This window comes from Temnothorax longispinosus, chromosome 6 (assembly GCF_030848805.1).
Source record: "Temnothorax longispinosus isolate EJ_2023e chromosome 6, Tlon_JGU_v1, whole genome shotgun sequence".
Taxonomy (NCBI): domain Eukaryota; kingdom Metazoa; phylum Arthropoda; class Insecta; order Hymenoptera; family Formicidae; genus Temnothorax; species Temnothorax longispinosus.
Window position 1 is genome coordinate 1,285,548 of NC_092363.1, and position 15,189 is coordinate 1,300,736.

The following is a 15,189-nucleotide window of genomic DNA, read 5'->3' on the forward strand; positions in this document are numbered from 1 at the left end:
TTACTATCGAGAACTGGATATCTTATGTAAGAGTCAGATGACGCCCGGGAAGAAATCAGCACGTTATAAAAATATTCATTATATAATAAATTCTTTTTTCTCCGTTATATAGGTTGAACGCATCATAAAGTGACTGTGTTAAAAAGGTATGACGTCAATACTCATAAAAAGTTCAATAAAAATAGAGGAAAGATTGAAGAAAAAATGAAACGCTTCGAAAGAACTTATATATGTACATAAATAACATATCTATACATTTTTACAGCATTAAAACTTGTAGCGCTATATAGTATAAACAGTATGTGACTTATTGAAACACTTGGACATGTTCGTTTATATCAATCTTCACCTCCCACGGAGCGCACTAAGAACACGATGGCATGCAATATAAATAAGCAACGGGTTTACGTTAACTGCACATTTACGGACTCCTGCTAGTACCAAAATTGATATGCGTAAGAAAACAGAAAACCCCGTTTATTTTGATTTGTTAGGAGCGAAACAATCTTCCAGACACGATATTATTTCTGACATTGGTCGATATTCAAGTTATATTTCTTATTACGCAAATACGACATTCACGCTGAGAGAACTAAGTTATTATTCTCTTTCTCTATTTTTAACGAATTGAACGATAATGAAGTTCTGTGGCAGTTTTATTTTCAAGAAACTTTATAGAAAGTTTTTCTTGGACGAGCGTTAAATTCGATGTAAAATGTAACTGCCACTATTAATCCGGAGCATGTTAGACCAAGCAAACGAGCAGGAATAACAAATATGAACAATTCACTTCGATAAGTGCTCGTGCGTTCTCGTTTACTTGATATGGATCTAGCTTTACACATCGCAGTACGCATGGTAAAATGACGTTAAGTTAATGAATATATGCAATGAACGATGTATTAACATTCTCGCATTTGCTCGTCGAGAGGGTTTGCGACTGAAGGGCTTTAGCAATTTCGGAGCTAGAGCGCATTCGAAGCATCGCGTAATATCTGTTTGAAGATACGTAAGAAGCGTTAAACGCGATATACTATCGTGTACTTTAACATATCGCATAACATAAAGAGCACTTTGTACATACGACTCGTTGTTGACATTACGGAACGTTATGATGTTTTAAATTCTTGTACTCTTCTGAATGTAATCGCGTACAATTGGCATACACTGTGTGTGTGTGTGTGTGTGTGTATGTGGATGTGTGTAAGAAGAGTTAAAAAATAATTAAAAACTTTTGCAAATGTTTCACCGAGACGTAAAAGTAATTCAGCGGGTGAGAGAATTAAATCGTGATATTTAATTGCATATACTATTCATTAGTGAGCAAAAATTTCATTAAACTGATACAGCAACACTGCGGCATGATTAAAAACATTAATTTCCTCAGTGTATTTATGTAATAACACGCAGTAGCAGTATATAATCGCAATAACGATTGTGATAATCGAAGTAATTACGGTAATAGCATGAGACTCGAGGCCCCATTAATTATATATAACATAATCTCGCTGTAATATCCGTATATGGAAAAAAAACATTTTTTTTCATGCTTTTTATCTTCCACGAATATTCTTAAATGTTTTTATTGCGAGACAGCGGAAGAGCCAGGGAACCGAAGTGCAACGTGATAAACGCGCACATTCGGGGAGATCATGGCTATACTAAATCCAACAACAATTACCAGCTTTGTCGCGTGGCCGCTAGAAGCCCTTGTTATCCCGCCACGATAGAGCGGCTCAATATTTCAAACACGTTTTTCTCCCCCGAACAACCTGTAAAACTTCAGTGATGATATATTGTTCGCAAAAGAATTATTGAATAATCCCGAATAACACAAAGAACCACAAACAAATACAAGCTAACTTGCAAAGTGCGGTACCTATAATATACTCGATTAAGTTTTCAGTTAATTTTCCTTGAAATTGAATTTCACCGATATTTGCTGCAATTTCTACATTTTCAATATTAAATTCATTGATAAAATGTTATATAGAAAATTAAATACAAATTAACTGAAAGGTACTTCTTTGAAGCACCTCGTTTTCAGAATTTAAATATAATTAATAGAGTTCTGTTTTTTGAAGAGTTTCAGTAATTTTTGATACATTTTTAAGAGTTGTGGCGATTAAATGTAAAAAAAAATAAGGATCCAAAGAGAAGATGTTTAAGGTTTCCGTAAAAATTGATAGTGCTTTCTCAGCAAAACAAGATTCTGTCAGTTGAAGATCTAATAAAGATTGAAAGAATTTTTGTTATTGTTTTACCAACTGTAAACTCATCAATACTGAATCTTTAAGAATCCGATATCATGCAGAAGAGAAACATAGAAGTTTTCTTCTTTGTAAGTAGGTATTTAAAAAAATGTAACCATTAAGAAAATTTCCTAGACATCGGATCGCAGATTTAAAGACATGCTGCAGCGTCTTCAAGTGTCTTAGATTTTATATTGCTGTTAAAGCTACAAATATAAGGAGAAGTACGAGAATCGAATTAACTTCCGGCGCGCGATGTTTTTCCTTCGACGCTCAGCAGCTCGTCGCTCTTATTTGACGACGTCTAAGGAATTTGAAGTAGCTCTCTATACATAGGAAGAATTATTATTCGAAGCACGATAAGGTCTCATAAGTCTTACATTACGCGCACACGACGGGGATTGTAAATCGCGCTGACAAGGCATAATGATTTCAACGTGATCGTATTAAAAATTCATAGTCATCCCGCTATGTCGTCTCGTCCATTACGAACGATCGATGAGGATTTAGGAAGCTTCAGCGCAATCTACTCCTTTCGCGGTCCATTCAGTCCAAACGACTCGCTTCATACGTGAGTGAAAAGACAGGAAGAGAAAGACAAGTAGGAGAAAGCAAACAAATCGAGGAAATGTACCAAAAAAATGGAAGCCAGGTTCCCTTTTTTACATTTGATACGTATAGAGGAATAACAAGAGGAAAATATAAAGAGATGGTATTGTCCATGCCGCTTACGGATTTGAAAGCCTGAAGAGTTTCGCCTTGACTGTCTCTGACTTTGCAAATGCACAAGATTTCTTTTACGCGCGTCGGAAAAAGGTAAATAAAGCTGTAGAGAGAACGGCTGGGACGAGAAAGTTGCACGGGGATAAATTCAAGGAAGTTAAAATAAGCACCGGCTAAAACGCCTTATCGTTTTGATTGACGACTCCGACGTCGACCGCGCTTCGTTATGACGCTTGATAAGTCCTCGAAGCAACGTCACTAATGATCCGAATGTATAAAGAGCGTTATGCACGAAATAAAACATCCCTTACGTGGAGAGAGCGAGAGAGAAAGAGAGACAGAGAGAGAGAGAGAAGGGGAGAGGGAAAAAAGTCCCCGCGTGCCCCGGCCATTATCGGTCACGTAGATCTCCATTGCGTGCTGCTCCTATATCCTAAGGCCACAGTCAACGGTGCCACACTCGGAGTGGACTTTAAATCAGATTACAGTGTGCACTTTCCCGCCAACAGAAGTGAAAACACGCACGTATACGATGTAACATGTGTACCGGGGGCGGAGGGAGCAAACAAACTGCATCGAATCCGAAACGTACATTTCGCGTTCTAGGAAGAAACCCCGTGAAATTGCACGAACAGATATATATGTACATACGCGCGGAATAATTAATATTTTGGAAAGGATTGATCTCGCGGTGAAAATATCACTGAAACGCGTTTCACGCGACCCTTTCATGTCCGCTCGGTTACGCGGCAATATCCGATGCATCTCTCCCATCTGCGTTTATATCGGCGATGCATAATAAGCCTAGAGACTTAATCAAGGTAAGTGCCCTTTATGGAATGTACATAATGTAGCGCTGTCTGTCAACGTAACACGTAGCTATTTACGGCACAAAACTGTTCTTGTTTTATCTTCCATTAATATAGTGAGGTCAATCTATTCCGTGTACAGATATTCTATCAAGAAAGAATAGACTCCTTGGTTTCAACAAATCATTTTCTTTTAATGTCTTAATTAATGTAATAATAACTTTGCGGCTATATTTTTATCTATTATGGGATTATACGAAATTATATTTCATATAATTATACGAAAAATATTTCTGCAAAAAGAATCACGCTAGCTCTATTTCTTTCTCATTACATTTATCATACGATAAAATTAACTTAGTATTATTTTTCGAACAACTTACGAGAATAATTTAGAAGTATGTTGATCTTAAATTTGTGCCTGTTTCTATCCTGGACATTACGTGCCTAACCGACGCCATTCTTTAAAAGATAAAAATGTTCTCCTGGCTAGCGCAGCAAAAGCGTTGCTTTTTAAATTACGCTGAATTGTGCTAAACTTGTGCTGACTAGCACCGTAAATAGTCTCGGTGGATCCTATAAAACTTCTCCAAAAACAATACGAAGAAGAATACTTTTCGTAGATTTCTTGTTCATTTTGTTAGCTAGCTTTAATTTCACGCGTATTGCACCATATATATTAAAAAGTAAAGCTATATATCAAAGATATAATATATGCATCGTATATATTAAATATTGCTTGAAATGAGTCGTGCGCGAACATATCGCAGAATTCGCTTAAAATTTCTACAGATGTTACTTGCAAGTTAATAATGTATCATGCATTAATATAATTTGTTTGATATAGCAATAATATATGTACATGCATATAATAGTGAATAATATATATGACATATAACAATAATACAATTGTTTGAAGTTTATCCCAATTGTTTAATAATTTATTGGAAATAAATATCTAATATCAAGGCATATCGTAATACTAGTGTGTCTAATTATAAGTTTACCATTCTATATGCAATCAATGAAAATTCTATAGTTAATCCGCAATTTTGACACGTTTAAGATGCACCAAAGAAGCTCGGCGTGCTAACTCGGCCGACTTTAGCACTCGACTCGACAGTCGAGGAAAAAGCGACGGTTTCCGGATTTCCACGAAAACGTTCCGCCCGACGTTTCTATTTCTGCGCGTTGCATTTTCCAACAAAGAATGTCGCCGTCGCCGTCTTAGTCGGCATCAGTATAAACGTAAACCACCGTCTACGATCCCGTCGGAGATAACGTCACAATGAGCGACAGAAACCTGCTGACTTCGAAGAAACGTTTCACCGCGCTGCGCCGGGCAATGGCAATGCCTGCGTGCCGATGCACACATCAGCTCCACACGGACCACACAATTCGGCAAAATTGCGTACACCGTGAGCGGGCATTCTTTAAGTCTCATGAATGACTTTTCAAAGCGCGCCATGAGTCAGGCTCTTCTCGGAAGGTCGATACTATTTTAATGCGAGTGACGCGGAACTGGCGCCAGCCGCCATGTGAAGCAATGTGACTAATGATCGCGCGGTCAGATTTGTAAGCGGGGTATCGAAGGATAAACAATGTTAACGCTGCGCCGACACATCAGTGTTTTTGGGACACTCATCCGGACACCCTGAGACTTTTAAGCCCAAAGGGTTTTTGAAAGCGTTTCTGTGTTACAAAAAATCTATAAAAATTCATGTATCATCTTTAAGGTTTCAAAAAGTGATTTTTATACTTACATAGGCCGTGCAACTGTTGCAATTTTTTTTTTTTTTTAAGATCGCTGAAGCCATTTTCATGAGAATCATAAATAAAGAATCGACAGTACCTTAAAAGGCCCACGGTTTCCGCGCAGTGTTAAACATTAAAGACGCGTGCTCTAAAGTGAAAACATGCCGCTTATATATTATCACTTGCATCGATAATCTCGTTGATTTTAACATTTTTCTTCGCATGAGAAATCTTATGCAGAACTTTTTAAAGCCAACATCTCATTTTAAAACTTAGATTTTATAATAATAACGTACGAAAGGGAGAAGTGACGAAAATAACTCTGTTATTTATACGTAACAAGTTAAATGTATTATCTAACAATAGCTCCTGGCTTGTGTTATATAGACGGTAACCAACCTATTATCTAAAAGGGAGACCATGTTTCGCGCTAAAAGCGGGTCTAGTTATCTTTAACATGTATCTACGTTAAACTTGAATTTAAAGTTCATAAAATAGAAGTGGAAATATCTGCTCGCGCATAGTGATTATTGTTTTTTCATCTTTTCTTTTACTAAAGTATAAATATAATAAAGACTTACTTTACCTTTTTTTGTTCCCGAGAAAAAGAATCTCAACTTTGGACATAAATTATTGGTCTACTTTATGCTGCATCTATTTCTATTCTTTGCTTTTTCTCACCTTCCGTTACAGATATCTGTTCCTTTAGCGAAACATGATTTCCCTTTTTGCTACCCTTTTGTCCGATATTCCATTACGTTCCGAAACTGAAACTTCTAAAAATCGCCGTGACCGATGGCACGGTTACATCGTTATACCTAAATTCTGAGTCCCTCAGTTATTTTCTACCTAACACATTTTTTCGGAACGGCGACATAGGTGCGGTATCACTGGGAGGTCACGATGACACGTATATACGATTGCAGGACACGCATGGTTCTCGAGGTAGGGCAATGGTAAACTCGATACCTCGCATGATTCATACGCGGTATGAGTAACTTTTATCAGAGAGCGTCTCCTAGCGCGTCGCTACGGTTGTTGGGAGAGTAGAGGAATGCGACGAGGGGGCTCAAGAGAGTTCAATGACGTAGCCGATTTATGGCTGAAACGAATAGCCGTGTATCGTGCCGATACCTCTGTACGTAATAACAAAACAGGTCGATACATACTCTATGTTTCAAGTAACATAATATAAACGATAGTGTACGTTAAAACACAAATACGAATATCGTGATACTCGTGATAGTACTGTAGCAGGCAAACAGTTACGGATAGATATGTTCGGCATACAATATTTTTCACCCTGACACAATGAGTATTATTATTACAAACATGAAAAATACATCGAACAATCAATTCCGTTCCGCTTGTTAGCACTGCGTCTGCGAACGTCAGTATCTTCGATCGCGCGCAAAAATGTGAAAACAATTCCGTGAAGTATATTTAACTAACCTTGAAAAAAAAACGCAATGTAAATATCGAACCCGAAAACGAATTGGTCGTGTTAATATAGCACGGCTTTATATCAACGATGAAATCGATAAATAAAAAAGCCTCATGCATTTCCGTTCAGGATACGATCGGCGCATATAAAAATATCAAACTGCGAATTTCAAATTTTCAGGCACCGAAATGACATACATCCGTTGGAACGTTTATTGAAACGGAAATGAGCGTTTCAGGTCCGTTCGTTCAATGTCGCCCGAGGAATAAATCATTGTGCTGAGGTACAAAATCCATCAGGGCGCAGCAGCTATTGCTCGTTGAGTTACATCTATTAATTTCCATTAAATACTCATTAATTTTTTTCCTGTCAGTGCCAAGTTTCAGCTTGCTCTTTACATTTTAAAGCTGTTCAATTGAAAAAGGTTATTACTTGTATTTAATTCATTGTCACGTATCACTCAAGTATTATCACGAGTCTATCGCCTAATCAGCATTTCGAAATTAGTGTACACATTTAATCAGTGTCCTACTACTCGCTTCAACGACCTCCTCCCGCCAGTTATTTTTGACGTACTTCGACAAACAAAAGACTCTTTGCCGAAGAAATTGACTTTCCTCCTCGCACTCGAGGATCTTCTAAATTGCGAGATGAGATCTCATAATTAAATGCTCTACGAAATTGTCGACCCTTGCTCGCTACTCAGCGGCTCAATTGTCATTTTAATAGAACGGTTCGGTTGCCTCGACTTTCAATAAAGGGAAGGAAGGGCCCGTACAAATAACTGCGTTTATAATATTGCAAAGCGGATCTCATCCCCGAGAGAAAGTTCCACGAACTTGATAATAACGCACACTCGGAATCGACAAACGCGCACCAATTATGTTGGCAAACTGGCTCGCAGCAGCTCTTGTCATCTCCGGAAGCAATAACGACATTTATTTACAAAACGCGCGGTAAACTTCTCGCCAATTATACGTATTTTATAATCGAAGTAACTTAACTGTATGTCTCTGATTTAAAAAAAAAGAAAAGACTAAAACAGTCTCCAACGCCACGTGAAAACTTGGCAGGAAAAATGACACTGTTTCGAATATAAATTTGTGTATCTTCGAAAAAGCAAAAGCGCGATATAAGCAGATAGTAAAATAACGATGATCGAAACGGATTCTTACTCTGGTCTCCCGAAGTTTGATATCTTATTTCATGTCGGCTGCAATAGATTGATCGTTTCTGCAAAAGAATTGATATCTCACTTGGAAACTGTTGCTCCGAACAACAGTGACTTGCGGAAGATTGATATATGTAGAGTAAACATTGAAAGAGAGCGCGTTCTGCCAGACCCTTTTTACGGAAGGAAAATTTATTTCACCGATCCCATCTTTTTATTAAGTAAGTTCTAATAACTTTTCAAAGCGTGTTATTTTTAGCACGTTCGTTTCAGGTTTCAGGTGAAATAAAAGCGAAAAACACAGCTGAATCTTCTTCTTATCCAGTGTTATTTTTTTTCTTAAATTATACTTTCTGTAATATATAAAGTTCCGAATTTTTACGTTACCCGAAATAATCCCATTTGTCAATTTTCAGGTAATAATGAAATTATGTCGGCGAGCTTCCTCGAAACTTTAGGGAGACCTTAAAGCCGTCTGTAACACCGACTTTTTAAAAATACGCATATCTTTTTATTGGCTTTATGGATTTAAAAATCCTCCTCCAAAATTAAATATGCACTAATGCTTTCCATTTTATGCCGAGAACAAAAATAATTTCAGAAATGCAGAGCTTTGTTACCTACTCTAACCATATAATAAGTAATAAGACGTCATCAACTCGTGACAACACATTTGGTTCATATAAAAATTCTACAATTTGTTGTTACAAAATGAGACCAATTACGTGGAGAGTGGATTACATGAAGAAATAACATACCGTTCTCAGAATTAGGCTTAGACACCTAACAAAAGAAATATGTGTAAAAAACGATTAAATTCTCATATATTTATTAACGATTGCATGGCGGAGTAAGTAGATATACGAGTTTAGCATCTCGCATTACATATTCAAACACTGAGAAAAAAAGCTGTTGCTTCAATTAAAGTGCTATCACGGGGTGCCAAAAACATAAGTAGTTTATTCAATTGTATTATTATTAGACCCAATATCTGGATTATTAAACCAATAATTAAATTATTGTATAATAATAATACAATTGAATAAACTACTTATGTTTTTGGCACCCCGTGATAGCACTTTAATTAAAGCAACAGCTTTTTTCTCAGTGAACGAAAGTATGAAAGTATCGAAAAAGTTTGTTACTAATTATATCGCATAATTGTATCGCAAGTCACTAATTATATCGCGAAGCGATTTCATGGTTAGAGCTTGTAAACATATTCAAAAAAGTCCCAACGTTGGATTATGTTTAGGGACGCATGCTAATGCCAATCGTATGTTTATGTATACAGTAGACCCCCGTATAACACGGGGACGCATTTTATATATATTAGGTTAGATATACAATATAAATCCGTGTTATACGAGTCACACGGATTATACATATATGGATTATGTGTGCACGTGGAATCACATATTTACAAAAGATGTAGGAAGGGTTTATTATGAAAAATGTAAATCAAAGAGAGTGTGGAACGGGCTAAAAAAAATGTAAACTTAGGCTGCGGTCCGATTCACGCTCACACGCATTGTCCAAAACATCATTCTGTCTTCGTTGCGCATCGAATATCAAACGAAGATAGAGCGATGCTTTCAGCATCGGATCGCAGCCCTAATATTAAAGATGCAATGTAAATGGCAAAATATTTTTGTTTCACTTTAAAACGAACAAATATTAAAATTTTCCGTGTTATACGAATCCCTGTTACATGAGGTTTACTGTATTCGAGTGCCCCCAAGACTATCAATTTATTTTATGCTTTCAATGTGCTCCGTAAAATAATACGAAACTATATCCCGAGTATCGTGGCGCTATTGTTATTCAATGATGCAGTCGCGATATCGGTATGCGCTACGCATAATACATTTGGCCATACCGTACGATCACGATATTCTCCCAATCGGGCAAAACGTCCAAGATTCGCACCACATAATTTAGATTCACGAATGCAATTATTATTTCTGCGCGCAGACGGCCCCAAATTACCGCGTTTGATATTTGGACAATCGTATATCCTCATCCAACATTAAACGCATCTGAAATGAGTATTTGTCGTCATTACGTCATCATTAACACGCGTCGATGCCGTTCGCGCGTTCTATCGTCAAGTCGCAATAATGTTCCAGCAGCGGAATTGCATTTCGGTAATCTCGGATACCGTCTCGCATTCCATTCTTTCTGCAGCGATTCGAATCTTCAGGACAAAGAAATGTCAGAAAACCCGGACGGTTGCATTTAATATTAGACGCGCGCGCGGGGAGCGGGAGGAGGACACGCGAGTCGGCGCGGCGGAGCGAGGAGGCGCGATCGCGACGCGACGGTACCGTCGTCGCCGTCGCCGTCGTCGTCGCGCGCACGGCCGAGCGAGCAGCCGGGAGCTCGGCTCGATCGCGCCGCGCCGCGCCATCGGAAGAGTCGAAGACAACGGAGATCCCGTGAGATCGCGCACGAGGCCGCTCCGGACGGGATTCCAGATTCCATTCCGGGCCGAGACCGCGTTACCCGAGCGAAACGAGCGCGCGGCGCCGATCGCAGAGCGTGCGCCGCCTCGTGTGCCACGGACGCGAGCGTGGCTAGGTCGGCTGACGGCTCCGATCGGCACTCTCGTGCATCCGAGCGGGAGAGCGTACCTGCGCGCGCGCGCGCGCACTCACACACGCACGTCGTCGTGTGTGAAAGAACGGCTGCAAGATGAGCGGATAAGCTCTTTGTAGAAGCGGGAAGAAAAAGAAGATCGGCACTTACCCTCCAACCGTCCGACGGCTAGCTCCGGTCGGCGGTCGTCGTATCCGTTTAATCGAAGCGACGCGACGGCAACTTCACGCCGTTGACTCCGGCCACCTTCCGTCGACCCCTCCGCCTCTCGTTTCGCGTTACTCTTGTTGCTCCCCTTATCTCCCGCGCCGACCACAAAGGACGCCGCACGCACGGCCGCGCGACATACCGCGACGATACCACGAGAATACTCTACGGCCCTCGGCACCAACAAACCCCCCCCGGCACTCCCGAACTACTTGGAGCGAGCGCGCGTTTCCCGGCCCGCGTCGTTCGAAAATGTGGCGCACGGCGTCACATCATCCCGCGCACTGGAAAACCACACACACACAGGCCGCGGGCGCGTCGTTGACACTCGAGGACCCTCGGGGAAAGGTCGGCACCGGACGGTTACACGCGAGGATATGCGGCGCGAGGATCCTTGTGTATTACTATGATATGACTGCGCGCGAGCGCGAGCGCGCGCGCGCGCGCGTGCGAGTGAAGTAATGCGCGAAACAGGATACAGTACCGTCGCACGCCGGTGCACCGCGGTACGCAACGTACTCCGAGGAATGCGTTCCCACGAGGGCGATCTTTTTCTCTCTCTCTCGAGCACTGATACACGGAGCCGAACGAATCCAACGACGGCAACGATCTATCTAGCTCGTGCGATCTCTCGTCGAAGCGAGGGAGAGAGAGAGGGAGGAGGAAGGAGAGATTGACGCGACGCGCGACGCGACGCAGCAACGACACAACCCGTGCGCGCTGCTGACCGCGGCGGACTGAGCGTCGGGACGCGGCCGAGGTGCGCGCGAGCGATCGGCGCGCTCCTAGCGGCCAATGGCAACGCGAGCGACGACGCGCCTGTGAACTTGTCAAGTCCTGCGACCGGTCCGCGGTCCTCGCGCGCTCCGAATGCCCCGATCTCCGGACTCCGATTCTCATCGCGATATTCAGAGTAACGTACGTACTACGATCGGCGAGCTCCAAGGGTGAGTAGATTTTCTTGATATCTCCGAGAACGCTCCTTCCAGCCTCTGATGAGCGAAGGAACGGATAAAAGCAGTTGGACGGGACACTCGCCGAGTGTCGGGACGAGCGCGCGTAACAATCGAGAGTGATCCAAAGATCCACATCCGGCGTAATGGAACTCTTTCGCTGAATTCCGAATTGATTATTCCCCGCCGGGAATGCCGAGGTAATCTATCTCGGTGAACGCGAATCGCTTAATGAAGCCGCATTTACGGATCTCTCTCTCTCTCTCTTTCTCTTTCTCTCGATTCCTACGCAAAGTCGATTAATTCTGGAAATCTTCTTGACAATATTCCGTTGTTTACGACAGGAATTATCTCAACGCTGGTTCTAACAAAAAAACACGCGCGTCAAAGAAGGAGCGAGTAAATTCCATCGATCAAAACTCGATATTGAGTGTAATATATAAATTTAGATTCAATATTTTAATACGCATGTTGCGCTATTTGTCTGTAATAATTTATGTTTAATTGGCAACGTATATTTACGCAAACCGGAGGCTCACGAACGCCTCGCCTCGCCTAAAACAAAACTATTCATTAATAAACGTATGTGTATCTTTAGTCGCGCAGAATGTAATCGGGATGTAATTATTAATTAGCGAGCCGGGAAAAACGGCGCCGCGGCGAACAGCCGGCCACGTTTTTAACGTTGAACAATGTTAAACGTTTATTATGAGACTTTACATATATCACAATGCAGTTAAGTTCGTGTGTAAGCGTAATTCCATTGCAGTTGCGGATATAATAGCGATTAATTAAACTTCGAGTCTCCTGGCAAACGAATAATACAATGCGCCGCACGGTTGCATTGCCGACGGTAAAATAACAAGTTAGATATTTTATCATTGCGTTGAATCTATCTCATTAAAAAGATGTAGTAAATAAAATATCCTCACTATCTCTGGATGTTGCAGTGGCAGGCAGGTAAATATAGCGACGCTACACAGCACCGTGTAAATACTTTATCGGCCTCTTTTCGAAATTTCGCCTTACGTGTCTTGCCTGGCGCTTTTCCTCACTGATATAAATTTCTTTACTAAATGAAGTTTTAATGAGCAGTCGATTTGATGTAAGAGTTGTTTAATCAAAGTAATAAATTCCACATTGGTTCAACAATCAAATCTCCATCAATTTGCAGAAAATACAACCAATTTAACGATGATATGAAAATTGAATAATAGAGAGGCGAGTGGGAACAATGCCCTAGCAATTGATTTTCACATTTTCAGTAATTGATATGTTGAGTGCACATCAATTACGGAAATTTTACATGTTTCCACTTTTTTCTTTCATTAAATTCTGATCGAGTTATAGAGAATGGACGAATTTTTACAAGGGGTTCTTTTGTGAGTTTTATAATTCTTAATATGCAATTTTAAAACAAACATTTAAATTCTTTTTTTTCCGTAATTTATACGTTAAGTCGTCGTATTATTCGTTAATGTATCACGGCGCGCAACAATGCCCTCTTTCCAATATAACAATGCTGCGACAATGTACAAATTTTATTCTGACGTAACTGAGAGTGGGCGAGATAAATACCATTTATTAGTACCAATTGAATAAATTATGTTTCATTCATCGCGCCCTCCGTTCGCTCGCATTCCCATGCATGCACCGTTCATCCTCCTGCCCCTTTATCATCCTCTTTCAATCCTTTCCACTCTCATTTGCCTTCTCTCCGTTCTCGCTTTAAGCATGCAGTAATTTGTTGCAAGGGATGATAAACTATCAAAAGTGTGTTCCAATTTAAAGAAAAATAAAATTAATCGCACGTTCGCAGTGCATAAGGAAACGTATTTATGCAGGTAATAACAAATTGAATTAAATTTACATTCAATTATTCACAAAAATTAAGAAATTTTATTCAATTGTTATTTTTCTTATAATCCCTTAATTTTTATATTTTATTTTATTTTAAAAAATATTAAAAGAATAAATAATATCCATATATGACACACACACACACACACGTGCGCGCACGTGAACACATTTATGTGAAAGCTAATTAGATATTATTTATACATCATACAATAAATGGACTCATGTCAAAACGAAATAATGTACAGCGACGGAATCAATAAATGTATTAAATTTCCGCCATGCACATTAATTTAATTATTATAAATCGCATTATTTTAAACATTGCGGATTAGGTATGTTTAACAATTTAGATGAATTGATACCGAGCTAAATATGAGATTTATAGAATCTGCTTTATCGGATATTTCGCGTTACGTGAAACATTTATTAAAGGTACGCTTTATTATACCCAGTTTTATAAGAGGGATCGAAACGCGTATTTCAAATGGATTCACCACCGCACAAAATTTCATATAGAAAGAAAGCTACAATATCTTATATTTTACCAAGAAGTTCTCCCATTTCAATATTAACATGATTGATGATTATCTATAGATAAGAAATCCAGATTATTAAGTTGGTTAATTTTTAAGTATTGTTTATATAAATTCTAACTTTTTATAATTTTATTGAAAGATTTCTCTGCTATAATAAACCATATTTTCAATCTAACAATATCGTCAATTGTTATTTAAATACTTGTACAATTTTGACACTTACTGCTCACAACATTACATTATCGAGGAACATCATATAGGTATTGCGAGGAAAACCTCCTTCATCTCTGGTCTGCTTCTTCAATTGATTTTTTAAAATAGAAAATACGTGATTGATATATGCATGCGCTTAGTATATTTAATACTTGTTTTGATCAGTTCTGTAGTCGAGTAAACCGATATACGTCATTGCAGTTTAATCGAACCAGCGAGATAGTTGGACGCTGCGACGCAAAGAATATGCACGTATTCCACATATGCGAGTAAGTTAATAATAGATTTGTGATAGCAGAAATATGACAGAGGAGAGCCGTAAGCGGGCAAACGCACGTTGTATAATTCAGAATAGCTTTTACAAGACATACGTGTTACATTATCCACTATATTATATATGTGCAGAAAGCGAAAGAATTCAACGGAAATGAAATGAGCAAACTTAATTATTCTCTAAAAAACCATCTATTAATTTAAAGTCGTAAAAATTAGATATTTGCTAGAAGAGACGTGAGATACTAAGTAACACATTTCTTTTTAAAATTATTATTAAATTAATAACGCTTAAGAGAATTCATTACTGACCGATGAAATCGATACAAAACTGTGCCATTTGCGTCAGTTAATATTAATTAACCAATTACTGGCTCTTCGTTAAGGATCAACGT

General features: G+C 39.4%; 1 protein-coding gene across 3 annotated transcripts in view; it reads right to left on the bottom strand.

The window, feature by feature from the left end:
• Positions 1-11,710, bottom strand: part of Kek5 (kekkon 5) — a 213,863-nt gene extending 202,153 nt beyond the window's left edge. For all 3 annotated transcript variants that reach the window (XR_011732367.1, XM_071780297.1, XM_071780298.1), the window contains exon 1: positions 10,903-11,710. The gene's annotated coding sequence lies outside the window, so the exon portion shown is untranslated. The remainder of the gene's footprint in view (positions 1-10,902) is intronic.
• Between the last annotated feature and the right edge of the window lie 3,479 nt (positions 11,711-15,189).